The sequence below is a fragment of the Herpailurus yagouaroundi genome, unplaced genomic scaffold (genome assembly GCF_014898765.1).
Source record: "Herpailurus yagouaroundi ecotype Mexico unplaced genomic scaffold, PumYag 29, whole genome shotgun sequence".
Lineage (NCBI taxonomy): Eukaryota > Metazoa > Chordata > Mammalia > Carnivora > Felidae > Herpailurus > Herpailurus yagouaroundi.
Genome location: NW_024412377.1, coordinates 88,394,955 through 88,410,848, shown reverse-complemented (window position 1 = coordinate 88,410,848; position 15,894 = coordinate 88,394,955). Strand labels below are relative to the sequence as shown.

The 15,894-nt window shown below is 37.5% G+C and overlaps 1 protein-coding gene and 1 long non-coding RNA gene across 5 annotated transcripts in view; one reads left to right on the top strand and one right to left on the bottom strand.

Moving 5' to 3' along the window:
* The window catches only part of MEF2C (myocyte enhancer factor 2C), a 171,686-nt gene that overhangs the window by 154,850 nt on the left and 942 nt on the right, over positions 1 to 15,894 (bottom strand). For both annotated transcript variants that reach the window (XM_040448925.1, XM_040448937.1), the window contains exon 2: positions 1,433 to 1,519. The gene's annotated coding sequence lies outside the window, so the exon portion shown is untranslated. The remainder of the gene's footprint in view (positions 1 to 1,432; positions 1,520 to 15,894) is intronic.
* Positions 2,986 to 15,894, top strand: part of LOC121013430 (uncharacterized) — a 125,220-nt gene continuing 112,311 nt past the window's right edge. For 2 of the 3 annotated variants that reach the window (XR_005782701.1, XR_005782703.1), the window contains exons 1-2: positions 2,986 to 3,502; positions 13,583 to 13,688. This is a non-coding gene — a long non-coding RNA (uncharacterized LOC121013430). The remainder of the gene's footprint in view (positions 3,503 to 13,582; positions 13,689 to 15,894) is intronic. The other variant, XR_005782707.1, reaches the window with a different exon arrangement.

The window sequence follows — 15,894 nt, the reverse complement described above, 5'->3', positions numbered from 1 at the left end:
TGGCCTTTTAAAATATAAGATATTCCCCTCAGCAGATTTAGCTTCTTAATTATGTGTGACCTAAGTTAATATTAGCATTAGTTTCCTTCCCATGAGCCTTTATAGTTGAAGCAGAACAAAAGAGGTTGTGCAGAAATATACAATGGAAAGTCACAGAGATTTAAAATTATTCATTGGTAATCCATAAAGTGGTTAATCCAAAATGTGCTTTGTATTCTTCTTTAATACTCTGCGGGTTTTTTGTTTGTTTTTTGTTTGTTTTTTACTAAAATCACCCTGATCTTTGACACCTAATGGTACTTGGCTAGTATCATAGTGGTTTTTTTTGGTGTAGGGAGGAGCTTGTGCTAGGTGTTAGGAGGCCCATACTCTCTGGTTCAAGATTTGTGCCTAACTAATGAGTGTGTCCTTTCTGGGCTTCAGTTTGCTTATTCATTAAGTGAGTTAAGTGAATTCTTCGATCTATTCCAGTTCTATGATTGGTAAGTAAAAAATTCTTATACCTTGTAAGTCAATTGGATGGTAGTGGCCTATCATGTTAAATAAAAGGTGACAAATAATTTAAGATAAAATGATGTCTGAGATTGTTGTACTATTTAAATAAGGTTTTTTCCCTAATCGTCGGATATTTCCTTCATGAAATCACTATTGTGTTTTATTATATATGTAAATATATAGTAACTCGTTCCCCCCAAAAAAGAATTGTTTAGCAATCTATTTCATTAAGTGCCACAGAAGTTCCAGAGAACATAATCCTGAGGTCTTGAATCTGAAGAAAGCTAATTTCTAATTTCTGTTCAAGGTTGTGTACCATCTTACTCCACCCTCCTCTCTTTACTACTTCCCTACATTAAATCAGCAGTCTACCAAAACCCTGTTCACTGGGTATGCCTGCTTTTAAGCTTGGCCCACGCTGGGTGTAGCTCTTGAAGTGAGCTTTAAAAAATTATTTTAAAGTAAGCTGGGGCGGTTGCCACAGCAACCCACCCTAAGATGAAGAGAGGCTATAGATTAATCTACCCCTCAAGATTATTCAACTGTGTAGTATTTGTTCTTCAGCCAGAATGCTTTCAACACAAACATAATTGAACATAGAAGTTCAGAAAAATATAAAAAGTAGTAAGATACAAATTCCAATAGCATTAAAAATGTTTTATCTTTTTATAGCTACAGTACAGATGACACACATAACTTCCCCTGAAATGGATTAATTGTAAAAAAGACTTGCAAAGGTAGGCCCTGAAAGGTGACATGTGAGCTTTAAACAAAATGACATGCTATTGCTTATAATGTAAAGCATACAATGGTCACATGACTCTTTATCACTTTTATAGGTGCCTACATTACAAATACCTCATGGCCAAGAGTCTGGCAATTTTACCTTTACGAATTAACTTGGTGGTAAATGATAGAACAAATGTTAAGCACTCACCACATACACATACAGTCATTTGCCTTCCATTCTTTACTTCATCTCTTCATAGAAGTTACTTCACAGTTTGCAACTCTTCTTTGGCACCTTAAAATGTGTAAGTACAACAAGGTACATAATTAAAAAAAATCTTTTTTAAGAGTGTTGATATTAAAGTACATTCAAATAACTGTATTTCTAAAACTTCTAATCTGAAGTAACATTAGTGTTAATTCTGATTTTAAACCACATGAATGTATATTAAACACAAAATTATTAAAATTACCATTAATTGTGAAAATACTTATAGCCTTTAACATAAATAGTGCCAAATATCTAAATTTCAGAAATTCTTTAGGTACAGCTTTAGCCTATGAACAGTATACACCATATGGACTGCTTGTGATTGAGAATCTGCAATATGCAAAGGATTTGTTATTCCAAGCCAAGGTTTAATCATATCCTTTATCTCATATCTAAAGAGCCTATATTTATCTTTATTTTTGTACCTTTAATTTTGTATCTGATTAACAATTACAAAGGAGAAAGTCAAATCCATCATATCCCAAGCTAACCAAATTTGTCAAGTTGGGATAATGAAGTTGCAGCTGAAGTTGCTGAAAGGGCTTATTGTATATGTCGCCTAAAGGCCAATTTTAAATACTTTGGGAATAGTGGTGTGGATTCAGTCGCCTTTATGAATTCTATTACCAATAATACCTTTTCCTTCCCAGCAGTTTGACTATACTGAGCACAGACAAATACTCCTGTGTTCTAGTCTCTGCTTGAAACTAGCTTTCTATGACTTAGAGCGCACAGATGAACTTCTCCTTGGCTTCAAAGTGGGTCTACTCCCAACCTTGAGACATATCAGACCACGATGGTCGATATTCATTTACCCATTTGTATTAGTAAGAAGACTTTTCATAGTGAAAACTCATTAAGATTTATAAAGCCTCTATATTTGGGTTGACATCCCTAAGATTTTTTTATTTTTAAATTGCTTCAGTGAAGGAAAATGAATTTTGGCTACTTTTATTTTAGGGGTGTTAGCCGAGTTTAGTCTTGTAAGACTCAGGCCCACAGTGAGTTAATTTAAATTTAGTGACTGGTAGTATCTGGTGACCTGCCGAATACCCTTTCTCCCAGCTCTGCTTGGTTTTACAGTCTGCTAAGTGGGAATCATAATACACATCTCCCAGGGCCTTTTCGTCTTACAGAAATGCAATCTTCAAGGAATAATGTCCGAAAGATATGCTAAGGCTTTTAACAATGCCACTACAAATTATGATACATTTCTTCGTTTTCCTAGAACAGTATGCCCAAATAAGGCTAGATCAGTCATTTCCTTGCAAATGTGTGGCAGATTAAAAAGTATCCATATGCATGGTTAAATTTAATGGACTTTACCTTCACTTACAAAATCGTTAAATGTTCATCGGAACATTGATTCTATCCCATCTCTGGAAATATCACAGAAACCTTCAAAGAATGGATTGTCACACTTCCCCTTTAACTATTTTTTCTAGATACTTCGGAGTGTGTGTGTGTGTGTGTGTGTGTGTGTGTGTGTGTGTGTGTGCCCTTTAATTTTTAAAGATTTTTATCCAGGATCGGGGTGGGGGTGGGGGTTAAAAATCTCGTCTTGCGTTTTGGTGCCCCCTTCTTTGTCTGGGAAGCAGAGGGCTGGAATTCAGTTCGGACGGCCCCTTAAAGACCCAGACAGAGGACGCCTCTGGTTTCAGCAGCTCACTCCGCTGAGTTATTGATTGCAGGCAGCAACAATCCCTCCGGGTGATTTGTGTGAAAAGTGAATCCGCGCTGGCTGGGCGTTCACAGGGGCGCAACAGCCGCAACGCCATCCAATTATTGCCGGTCGTCCCCTCCAACACCGCTCTCCACCTATATACTCCTTTCTCTGCCCATCGCCGCTTCCCCCCACCCACTTTTCTCTGGAGCGGACCGACCTACCTACTCCAGCTCAGCCCGTCTCCGCTTCCCCCCACCCACTTTCCTCCGAGCGGACGGAGCCGAGGGGGCGGGGGCTCCCTCCCGGGAGTGTTTCTAGAGCTCCGAGGCAGCTAGTAGGGGGTGAGTGCGCCACGTGCGTGCGCCACGGGCGAGGAGGAGGAGGGCTCCGGGCCCTCCGGGGGCCTGTGGGCCTGGGTGCGCGGAGCGGGGGCGGGCTGTCTCGGCGGGGAGCGTGCCGGCTTGTGTCTTGAGGGGGATGTCACGGCTCGGGGGAAGGCGGCTGCTGGTTTGGCGGCGAGGCCGCGTGGTGGGCTGTGGAGAATGGGAGGAGGGCGCCACGGTGGTGGGTGGGCCCTAGAAACGCTCGGTGGCGGTGTTGGGGAGTTGCCGCGCTCATCTGGTTTGGGGATCGTGGGGCTATTTCCCCTAGGTTGGAGAAAGACGACCCCGGAGAGCTGGGGCTGAGTCCCGAGCCTAGCGCCCAGGAAACCCACCTACGCACGGTGCACAAAGCGGTGGCACGCGGTCGGCGTCCAGCGGCCCTGGCCGCCCCGCGTGCTCGGAGTGGTGTGCGCGCCTGGGGGAGAGGGAGCGCGGCAGGCGCGGGTCTGGCCGCCGCCCCTGGCCCGCCAGTCAGCCCGGTTTTTCACCTGACGGACCAATAGGAAAGGACGCGGTCTCAGAGCTGGATTTTATAGCCCAATCTCTCAGGGTCTACACGATTATTTAAAAGAAACCTAACAGCCAACTGCTGGCTCTGGTAGTTGAGCTGCCTCGTTGGTCTGTTCGCGTCTTGGCTAGGGAAAGGCCGCAAGCTACACGACAAATGGGAGTCTAGGGAGAAAAGACACGAAACCCCCTAAACTTCCTTTCCGTTGCCGTCCCCTTTATTTGTTAGCACGTGAGAGCAGTGCCGGGGACTCTTGCAGAAATGGCATCACGAAATGCAAATGTCTCGGCTGTCCTTTGATCTGCCGGTGGAGCTGTATCAAGGGCAGCAAGAGTGGTGGAAAGATCAGTGCTCCAAAGGCATTGTCAAGTACTCGGCTGAATAAATCAAAGGTGTGAAGTGTTTATATTGTCATTCTCTTGAAGCTGTAAGCTGCTACCAATATGGTAGCCGCTAGCCGCCTATGGCTCTTTAAGCTTATTAGAATTACATAAAATTTAAAATTTAGTCCCTCAGTTATACTGGCCACATTTTAAGTACTCGGTAGCCACAGGCAGCTAGCGGCTACCTTATTTGACTGCGAGATGTTGAACATTGCCATCACTGCATAAAGTTCTATTGGAATGTGCTGCTCTAGAGTTTTAAATGAATGCTGGTTAAAAAAAAAAAAGAAAGAAAGAATCTGCTTTATGATACCAGCCAAATTTTAGGACACTCTTGGCATTTGCATTTCCTGGCACCAGTGTGGAAAGTTTTAAAGTCAGAATTTCCTTATCTTCTTCTGAAAGAGGTCTAGGGAACATTTAACACAAGCACCTAATTTTTCACAGGGAAAACAAGTGGGGCCCGGAGAAGTTAAGAGATGCACCCCTAAACGATGCCATAAATTTAGAAAAAAGATAAGGTCACCAGAGCGGGTCTATCTAGTACACTTTGTGCCAGACGAGGGCACCTTGCCTGGGGTTGGCTAAGGCAAATGAACCCTACAGAAAAGGGGCCTGATGGAAGATTTTCCACAGCAGTACCCTTTTAGAAGAGAAAATACTTCTAAGCACGCCTCTAGGAAGAAATTCTAGTAAGAATAAAGTGTGTGAGGGAATAGCACTGTCACCCAAACTAAAAATATATTCTTGGTAGCGTCATAGTTTCATATGACGTCTTCTAAAAGAGACTAGTTGGATTAACGTTCTTATTGATACTTAAAAAATTCTGAGGAAATGGAATTATCCTTTTAAAGTACGAGCTAAAAAGCACTCTTAAGGTCGCGGGGGTGGGGGGGGAGTGTCAGGTGAGGGTTGTTACCAAAGCATAGCTTCCTCAAATTCGATGAAGATACTATCAGGTACAAGTTATGGAACCTCCCTTTGTTTCAGTTTCCCCATCTATAAAATGTGGAACATACTCTTAAACTTCGTTATGAGGATTCAATGAGCCACCCAACATACAGCACAAGACTGGAAATTGGCAAACTGTACTAAAAGCCATTCTTACTCTCCTGTGAAGAATTTCAGCTTCTACACCATCAAGTTCAGGATGAGAACTTCGTCAGTTTTATTTTTAAGAGGTAGAGATCTCTTCAGTCCTAAAATTCCCTGACCAAAGGGGTATACGTTCTTATTTCCTTTTCATAGGCATGGTGTCTCTAGTATACTTCCAGACTTTCATTGTCTTATTTTATTATTATTTTTTTTTTGGGTCTTAAGGGATGCTTCTTTATACTTGTTAGCTGCTTGGTTGTTGAAAAGGCACTAGAAACTCCAAGTCCATCCTCTTTCACCCTGGTTGACCTTTGGAATGCTGTTGTCAGCCAAGAAGACATTGATATCTTCAGTCTCCTGCTAGCTTGAATTCTTTAGGGCAGAGCCTGCTCAGATTATCTCCTGATGTCATTCCAAATGTCTGATGGCCATCTATGGCAACGGGGCTGGGCCGAGGCCTTCCGGGAAGGGGGGGCCCATGGAATGCCTAATGGAGCATTCTGTTCAAGAGAGACCTAGAGGTTGCTCTCTCTTGGATGCATGGTCAACATTACAGCTATGTCTAGAGGCCTGTTTGCTGCTTCTGGCAAAACGGACGCCATAGACATTTTGCATTTTTGGTTTTAAATAAAATCCCACTTGGGATGTGTATGATTTCTATTGATTTCAATTGGTGTAAATATGTATTAAAGAAGAAAAAAGGACTCAGAAAGTGTTAACAGTTAACAATTTATATCTGGTATTTCCTATTCCTGCTAACTCTCCTTATTAAGAACACCAAAATAAGACAAAGAAATCTCGAAAAGAGAGAATAAAGCCACCTCACTGCAAAATGTACCTTGTTTTATTTATCTCTCTAGGTAATTTTCTGAAAGATGGTATTTTACTTAGTTGAGAGCTTTTAAAGTTACTTCTTAAATATTTTTTTTTACCTAAAATTTTAATCTAAGGAAAATAATACAATTTTTTTCAAGAAGACAAGATCATGTATAGATTAAATGCTTCCCAATCATACTAGCTTTGAAAATAAGGAGATACGTAATTATATCCATATTCTAATTTACTAGGAAAAAAGAGAATTAATTATCGTTAGAAATGAAGTCTCTCTAAATTATTTTGGACTATGATGAAAATTAAAAGTAAAATGCAATAGAACTTTTAAATTTAAGTCAGGGCTTAACACTAGTTTGTTTTACCAGTATATTCTACTTCACTGTGACAAAGACCCAAACCAACGAGGTCTGATTTCCTATAGATAATTTTTTTTTTTACTAAATCTATAGTTAAGTATTTCAATGTGAATAATATTCATATTTGTAATACAATGCTATTTGTAGTATATGTGCAAAAATAATACTATCTTATTAGAATGACAGTTGAAAGAAATCAATTTAAAGTGCCAAAGATTTAATGGCCATTTGCTATTTGTTCGTCTTGTATTAACTACTTTAATTGATTTAATTGTATTAATGGTTTTATAAACTTTTTTCTTTTTATCCAAACAACAACCTCTCAGATAGACACTACAGTTTGCTCCATTTTACATATTTTAACAACTTAAGTTTAAGGAGGTGACATTACTTGCCCAGGGTCTAATAGGTCATAAGTGCCAGACAAAGGACATGAACCTAGGTTGGTTTGTTTCCACTAGATGCCCTTAGCTATGATGCTGTACTGCTTCCTTAGACTTATAACCTTTGCTCATTTATGGGGATGATGATATCAGGGGGTGATATAATCGATTTTTTTTTCCCACCAGAAAATATTTCACAAATACATGTCATAACGTGTGTCATTCTCTTTAAGGTAGACACCTTAGGAGGTTGTTTGCTTATTTCAGTAATGATGTCTTTAGCATCAGTCGCTATAGAAATCTCTCTAGGGGTTTGCTATGCAGCCTTAACAGTTTGCTTGTTGGCAAATCATTATCATCCAAACCAAAAGTGGTGAACAAGGTGGCTTCATGGAAACTTTGATGTGATTATAAAGCAGATTATTTGTTATCTGGCACAGAAATTGACACTAATTGTAGATACAAAAGGGGATTTACAATGGTATTTCTGATGTGAACGTGTAGCCTGTAAGGAGACATTTTGGCAAGTAGCACTATTAAATCAGATACATTTTTAAAAAGTTAGTTACACTAATTCGAAGTTACACGTTATGTATGAACATCCTGGGAAACACCTTTTCAAGGAATGTTCAACAGGCAGAGAAGGGTAAATTGAGACCCTGGATTAGAATCCAGGCTCAGGCATTTAATAACCATTTGACTCGATTTTCTAAGTGCCCTTGTTATTAAATAGGGAAAGTGGCAGGATCTACACAGGATGATAATTTTGCTGAGAGGAGGTGTAGTCCTACCTAGTTCCTGGCATGTAGAAATTGCTCAATAAATGTTAGCTAATGTTATATTATTTCACTTTCAAGGACTGCTCCGTGTTCCTGAAAAACATTTCAATGTCTCATTTATCTAATGATATTTTAGAAGATGTTTCCTTTTCTGTCAGCTTTCATGCTTAAAGCATTTTTTATTTCAGTATACATATTTTTATATTTGAAATAAATATACAACATTTAGGATAGTATGTTGATTAAACCAATATATTTTATACCAAGAAGCCTTACATTTTGGGGTTGCCAATTTATATTAGCCTTGTTTGGTATTCTTTTCAGAGAAACATATGTGTGTGTACATGTTTGATTTTATCAGACTTTGCTCAGAATAAGGCTCCAAAGTTTTATTTTTTAGTTATGTCAGACATCTTCTAGACTGCTTATTGATGACATATTCTTACACTTAAATTTAAAGAGGCTTCCCATAAATACACAGAAGTAGTAGCTTCTTATTAAATCTGAGTTTTTAAGTGTTTTTAGATCAATATTATGTGTGTGGTATAGGCAAAATTGTAAGGTTGCTGAAGTTTGTCTTTGTGTCACCAGCCTCCCTATACTCACCTTCAACTTGTCCTCTTTCACTCTGGCATACACCATTCACCCAGCAGCAATTTTTAAAATCAATAATAGCTCTTTATTGAGTGTCTCTGTCTCCTCACAGCTTTTCGCTGATGTGACCCACAAGATCCTTTGATTCCTCAGCAGCCTCTTTATGCTCCAGTCTTCTCCTGGACTATGTTCTATCCAAGAAGCCAGCCACTCCAACAGTTTACCTCATGACACACTCTCAGTGTGTTACTCCTTTCCGTGAACTTCTCTTCAAAAGTTTTCTGGAAGGAGTTCATTATCCAAAGGAGTATCCATGATTACACAAATTCCATACATTCCCTGCCCAGCTGGTCAGGAGATGCTCTAGAGAGGAGACTTTCCGAGTGTCTCAAGTCCCTCCCACTTTGCTGACATGTAAGTGAGCCCTGGGGGTAAGTGGGAAGCCTGGCTCTTACTTGAAGAAAAATTTTATTTTTTTGAAGAGATTGTGATCGGAGGATGAATTCTCTATGAGCAAAGTATCATGATGCTCCTTGAAAATTTGTCTACTTATTTTTTTTAAGAAATATAATAACACTTTAGTACCTGTTGTTCCAGTCTCTTTTCCTATTCTCTCTTTGCACAGGAGGCACACAGTTGCTGCATGTCCCTTGTGCCATAGCTACCATGTTGTCACTTGGTCTCACCCTTTGTGCACTCCCTTCTGCCCCCAAAAGTCATCAGAGGTGTAATTAGTGACTATTTCTCCAAAAATGTCTTGAAAGGGATATACGAACCCTGTGATGAGAATGTGTTTTGGTCCCTGGATGAAGGTTAGAATCTGGAAGGGGTGGAGAGAGGTTCAGGGTTGGAGGACAAAATACATTCTACTCTTTATCACTTCTATGAAATCACAGATAAAGCATCTTCCTATAGGCAGAGATGAATCATGTAAATTAAATATTTCCCAACTTTGTATGGCATTAAACCTGTAAATATGGAACATCCATATCAAATGTACTTTATATTGTATTCTGAAGAAATTCATAAATGAAGAAATTTGATTCTAAGTGAAAGATTTTGAGCACTATTTAAAGAAGGGTAAGTAGGAAACATTCTACAATCTTCTTTTTTTATTCCCTTTGACCCCTTTAGCAATAGTGAAATAGCTAATCAATAGATTTAATTCTGTCTTTTCCATGTAGTTCCCTTTTGCCCTTCATCTTTTCGGCTCCATCTTTTCATTTTCAGTTATAAAGTCAGTATAGCCATAAACATACACACACACACACACACACACACACACACACACACACACATACACACTCACACTCACATAAACACACACCACTGGTTATTAACAATCAAAATTTTTTTTCATGCTTTGGAAAGTTACATTTTCTATTTCAGAATCATGGAATATTATTAATAATACTTTCCTATTTATTTGAATAACTTCAAAATAAAAAAACTTTTAACAAGGGAACTTATTTCTAAATAATTGATGATGTGTGCTACAGATAATATGGTCATAGAAGAGTTTTTATGATGTTTTTGTTATTAATCACTATAATTACTCTGATTACAATAATGATTGACTCACAGTGAATAAAGTATGTGCTTGTGCTCTTTATCTATTTTTGAAGGATTTATGTTCATCCATCTACACATTCCACACATTCTCACCTCATCCTTGCGTACCTGTGAGATTCTAGTTTGGGTAGTGTATGGCCACGAAACAGTTTGCACACTGGAGAATAAAGCCTGTGGGTTCCCTTACATTATTGCTGGGCCTTAGCCTTCTAAACTCCCTGGGTCAGGGATGATCATCTGAGTTTTCTAAAACTTGAATGTATTTGCTTATATACTTCTCATAAAAAGCACTGTCTGTGCTATTTTTAAATGACTTTTCTGAAGAGTCAATTCAAGCCATTTTTCATATTTCAAGTCGTTTTATTTAGTGCCTGAAACTCAAGTAGAACTTGAGAATGATTTTTGGCTTATCTCTGGTGTTGGGTGAAATTTATCGTTTGCCAATCTACATAAAAATAATTAAACTATTTAAGTGCAAATGTAACTGACAGTAAATAAAAATGGACATAAAACTTCTGTGGCTGTATCCATATGCTTCCTTTGATCTCTCGGGACCTGAGATCACTAGGTGCTGGTTTTCTTGCTACCGAAGAGCAAGAGAACCAACCCTCTTGAAGAAGACTCTGATGAGGACTGAACAATCTACCACAATTTTCTTGTTCTAGAGAACAACTTTTCAGAGGGCCTCAGATTTGCTCAGATTCCTAGCCTTCACCTCAGATCCCCTGAGCAAGAACCTCAGGAATCTGCATAGTAACTAGCTCCTCAGGTGTTTCTTACGTTTATTTTGTTTGCAGCCACTGCCTAAGGGTGAGGGTGATAAGATCTGCAAAGTCTTCTAATTCCATAACCTTCTCCATTATTTGTTCCCACACTCTCAACTAATCTTAAGTTTTATGGAACCTTTAAATTAGTGAACACCTTTCAAAATAGTAACAATGAGAGGTCAAAATTATAGGACTCTTTCTTTCTTTTGCCTCCCTTTGCTCATGTTGTAAACAATCAAAAAAGACATGCCATGTATATTCTGCCCATTGTGATTAGAAAACCCATTAAGCAATATGGGGACTTACTACTTTCAAATTTCTGTGCCTTTCTTCATCTTTACATATCTGAGGGGTACTGTTTATCTTTTCTGGATGAACGGTGCTCTTAGATCCTGGTATCTTAGCAAAACCTGTAAAATGGGTTTCAGATCCAGTGACCTCTACTGTTAGTGACACCTGAGCTGCGAGCCCATTCCTATTTCAATAAGCCTAGATTCCCTGCAACCACAATCACAATCCCTGTTCACAATCACGTGAGAAATGTGGCTTTTCACTAAAAAGATTTTCAACTAAAACAAATATTCCTTATGATCTTGATAGGTACCTTTGCCTGCCATGCAATCTTGTAGGGCCTTCACACCATTGCCATCCCAGGCAACATGGGGATCCCTATTCCCAGCCTTTTAACTTCTCTGCATAGCCAGCTGCTGCCATTAACCTCTCTTGGATCCAGATATTTTTAACACTCCAGGTTAGGGGTTCTCTGATGAGCCTGTTTCTTGTTCCAGCATTTTTCTGAGATGAACAAACATGTTCTCAAGCTGGCTTACAGCACCAAGTGTGGTGAATATATATATATATATATATATAATTTTTCATTTTTTAAAATGTCCCATTTTATAAAACTAAAAACATTAAATGGCGATTAAGTTTGTTTGTGTCAACTCAGCCTTATAGATTGTACTGAAAACTTCAAAGCTATGTGTGATAATATAATTTTGAGGGTGAGGCCTTTCATATTTTGCTACCGGGGTACCTAAGTGGGAAAAAAATATGGCTAGCTGATCAGTCATGTATTATAAAGTGATTTTGTCTTCGCTACTCATCTCAGAAGCTAAAAACTGGTGCTAGTTTTAATTATTTGGAATGCGACCATGTGGTGGGCTTCTTCAGCAGTAGGGAGGGGGCAGGGCATGCCAGTGGAGACAAAAACCCACGAATATTGTGCAGAATCCTTCTGGGACTTCACATGAAGCAGCGGTAACACCTTTTTACTGGATAACTAGAACTGTTTTTGTGATGATTTACACATAGCCCAGCAAAGAGTCACATCCATTTGGTATCCTCCCCGAGATTACATGCCTTGTTTCCAGTCACAAAATTACTGAGCAGTGAAATAGAGATTACAGCTCACAGCTGCCTACTTCTGCTCTGGTGTTCTTTGGACAGTACTCTTCAGCTCTAACCTGAAAACACTTAAGATCTTTCAAAGGCAAACGAGAAACAAGTCGTTCACGTTCACTAACACCCCTTTGAGATGTAGGGAGATGACTGGATTTATTTAAAAGTCTTATGATTTTGCATATTTTGCTTTGACACCCCTGCCTTTCACAATTGTTAGAAATGGACATCATTTACTGATTATTTTTCTTTGCATACTGTTGTTGCATATTGTTAAATGATTTGCTGATTAATAACTAACGTTGATTTGGACTAAATGTAATGGAATAAGCAAATACATTTGTAAAATTAGATATATTGTATAATTTAGTTGCTAATTGGTATCATAGAGCTGTTGGAGGTTATTTTAGACCAATCCCTTGCAGGGAAATCCTGTCCACGATTTCCTCCCATATCCTGTAGCAATGTTTTAAGACCCCCTCCCCCGTTTAAAAAAATTCATTTGCTTGTCTGGGCTTTAAAGCAAACACTTCTCACAGGCAGATACAGCTCCAAAGCTCTGGGTTAAAATAAATCCTTTTAAATTCAGAACATGGTAGTTATCTCCTAAATGATTTCTTTTCTAGAGGGTCAGAAAAGAATAAAGTATTTAGTATGAATATATTTTCATGACCTTGATCGAATCCGTATGATGTGCAGCATTGTCAACACAATATATTATAGCAATATAAGATATTAATATAATAATTATTTGAATAAATATCAGATACTTATATTAATACAGGATTATTGAGTCATAGAATTTCTGAGCTGTTTGGAAACACTTGCTGATGAGCCCTCTGGGGTCTAGAAGGTTTTGTAATTAACACACATACACCACACACACACACACACACACACACACACACACACACACACACACGTGTGCTAGTTCATTGTTGAGTCACTTATATGAACTGTTTAATATGTTCTGTACTTAGGTAATGTGCGTATGCTTATGCTTTGGTACATTTGGTATTTTTAATTAATTTCTAATATTTCAAAAAATTTTCAACCTGAACTTCTGATTCCTGTGTTCATTTTCAAAACATATACATTGTCATTGATTATTTTTTATTTCTGCTGTTTCATATACACCATAAATATTTTCAGTTTGGAAATCAGTTTAAATAGCAAAGAGAATCTAAAAAAGAATTTGTACTATAGATATTTTAATGTGTTTATGTTCTTTTTTTAAAAGCAACATTTTAATATGCTCTGATAAAACTGTATTTCTCCAATAAGGTATTAGGTCTGGTGGCTGAAAATAGCTCCCCAAAGGAATGTCACTCACATTAATTTTCCATGTGCTCTCTTTTACTTATAGTTTCATTGTCCGCATGTTTAAAGTCTAATAGAAAAAAAAATCTCTGGATATGAAGTTGGGAGATAGATCCAAGTCTACATCTACGTCCTCATGTTGGTGACCTTGGGTAAATTTTATTTTTGTGCTTCCATTTCAGTTTTTTAAAAACGAGTAGTTGAAAGCATCAAAGGCTCTTTCCCACAATTCAAACACTCCATGAGCTCAAAAGATTTGATTGAAAGAAATGTGTGGGCACCATTACCTGACTGCCCAGTATTTTCATGGTCACACACTTGTTCCGTATATCTGAAGTCCCTTTAAGGAAGTTAACTCTTTGTAGGTGTGAGATAGGGGCATCAAGAGAAGTGGGGTAAGTAGAAAAGGAAGGGGAAATAAATTAATGACAAAGACAATGATAGGTGGTGGAAATGATTCCCTTTTTACTTCTTTATATCTATGGTCTAGTTATTCCTGTTTGAAAACCTTACTGGCACCAGGTATTATCAACAGGGATGAGTAATATGTAATTTTTATCTTTACTGGGTTACATTTGGCCCACAGACAGTTGACAGCTGTCAGTCAGGTGGCTGGTCAATGAGGAGATACATGTAAAGCTGCCAAAGTATTTTTGTTTCTTTAAATACTTATAAGTAAACCATTTTAGTTGGAAGCTTCATTGTCCTGAAATTAAATACATTGATATTCACAATGTAATTTGTTGAAGTTAGTTGCTGGGAAAATCAAAATTTTCCCTGTGAATATATGGGTAAACAAAATGTTTTTCAAATGTCTTTCTGAAACAGGAGAATAATTAATTTTTCTCTACTATAAATAGAAAAGGCCATCCTTAAGATTTGAAGATACATTGCAAATAAGGCTTAAAATTAAAAAAAAAATTTTAAATTAAACTTTTAGTACACATATAAGTCAATGCAGCTTTCAGTCATAATTTCTGACTAAGACTTATTAAAAGAAACCATTTCCTTACATTGAGGGGGTTGGTATAGGTATTTTTGTGACACAAGAGTTGAGGGTTTACCAGAAAGGACGAACGTGTACCTGCATGTTGATCTAGGAATTAAAGCTTCTTTTCATAATTACAGGAAAAAAAACCATGGAAGTTTAGATTACTCTCACAGTTCAGGGCATGGTTAAAATGACAAGTTTTGGTTATTTAGAAATATTTGGGCTATAGCTAATATTGTTTCTAATAGGTTCAGTCACACTTAAGTAATTCACAAGAGTCATAAAAAAGATTGGAAGAAGATTTTGTATGGCTTATATTTAGTGTTCATGACAAACAGTGTATTAATTATAGTCAATATAGTAATGCACATGAACACTTAACGAATGTAATTCTAAAGTTGACTTAAGAGTGTATATTCAGTGTTGCAGTAGTTGTCTCTAAAAGCAAATGCTCTGATTCTTTAGGAATATAGAGTTTAACAGACTAGATAAATAACAGAAATATCAAGTGCACGCAGTACATACTCATTTTTTAAGAGACTAATGAAGTTATCTAAAAAGTGCAGTGACTGGAGTTACTTAGGTGCCAGAATCAATATAATGAAGATGATAGAATATCACACAAAAATAGCAGTTTGACACCACACTATATTCCTTTTTAAAAAACAAAATATACTTTACTTTTATGAACCATATTCTGCATGTAATAATTTACAATGAAAATCAGACTTGGGTTTTACTTTTTAAATTATGTTTTAAAAATATTAGATTTTTTGGGTGGGAGGATCATTTCCGGTAATCTTTTAAACCGCAAATAGTTAATAATTTTAAAACGGCAGCGAAGTCAGTCTAAAAGAGTATGATACTTATAAATTTGTGGCTAATCCATATCATCATTGATTTGAAAATTGTTTTAGATGAAGTGGTCATTAAAAAAAGTCAGATCTTATTATTTTCCTACTATAGAACTATGTATTAAGCATGTAGATTGAAAATTATTATGAGATCATCAGAATAAAACAATTGCCTCATAATATTAGTAATTTATACTGGTAGGAGCCTTTCTCTTCTTAAGCACCAATTCTACCCCCCACAGCCCAGAAAATTGATTTTATGGCTGATAATTTATAGCATTCTTGATCAGTGTATGCTGTGTGTCGTTTACATTCATTAGCCCATGTTGCTTGTGAATATGGAATTTGGTTGTTAAAATGGTTTCATATGTTTACTATGTATAGTCTTTAGCTTTGAGCTCCTTACTTGCTTAAATAAATGTTTTCAATTTGTATAATATAACAATTTGTGTAGAGAAATGCTGTGAATCATAGTTAAAAGAATGAGTCCTTGAAATAGAATCATTTTTTAAA